Below are 1,007 nucleotides of genomic sequence, written 5' to 3'. Positions count from 1 at the left end.
TATATATATATGTCTATATGTCTGTGTGGGGGTGTGTTTTGCGATCTTCACAGATGCTGGAAACAAAACAATCAGGGTCTCTGGAGACATAGAGTCTGTACGGAAAGAAGATGTAGTTGTGAAAAAAAAGGGGAAAAAAAGTTCTAGGCCACCCACAGGTTTTGCAGCCTGCACCAAAGAGCTGCTAATGAGTGAGTGACTGTCGCTGGCTCTGCCCTTCGCAGCGAGTGTCAGCACAGAGCCCAGATGAATACAAATGAAGGGAGTTCACACAGGCAGCTCTGTCTGCCCCCAGAAGCTGCCAACTAAATAAATATGCTAAACGATTCAGTGCAAGGCTTTGATTTCATGCCTGCGTTAGAATTATGTAAATCATAAATGTAATTTGGTTCTGTATGGCTCATATCGTTTACTGTGGCAGAGAAAGGAAAGTCCTGTCAAGCAAAGGGGAATGATTTTAACACGCAGACTCCAGCATCACCAGCCACACAGGTTCAAACTACAGCTCACTATGAGTCAACCAAAATGAAGACGTCATCAGTTTTCTTGATGAATGTCGAGCATGGAGGCTTTTCATTTGTCCCACACTTACCAGTTTGTACATCCTTCAGTTCTATAATAACAAATTATAGCTGAAATATTGCGCTTTTAAATCCTCCCTTTTCACATTCAAATCAATCAGATGGGGTCCAAAGAAAGAGGAACTGCAATGCTTTGGTTTGAATTCCTTCTTATTGCAGCTCCACACGTCCCACTTTCACCCCTTTACTGAGGTGCGTCTGAGAGCAACTCGTTTTGGCGCTGTCTCTTCAAATGACAACGTGGCACTTCACATGCTGCCTCCCCTCCAGGTCGCAGACCTTTGCACTCCACCCTGTTCTGCCATTTTCGTAGTTTTATAGCAAAGATCCAATTAAAAAGTGGAACAGAAAACTTTTATTTACAAATCGATTAAAAGATAAATAATGGAAGATTTGTCCATCCACTTGTCGTGTTGGCTTTTTTAA

The sequence above is a fragment of the Austrofundulus limnaeus genome, unplaced genomic scaffold (genome assembly GCF_001266775.1).
Source record: "Austrofundulus limnaeus strain Quisiro unplaced genomic scaffold, Austrofundulus_limnaeus-1.0 Scaffold44, whole genome shotgun sequence".
Taxonomy (NCBI): Eukaryota; Metazoa; Chordata; class Actinopteri; order Cyprinodontiformes; family Rivulidae; genus Austrofundulus; species Austrofundulus limnaeus.
This window is presented reverse-complemented; position numbering follows the sequence as displayed.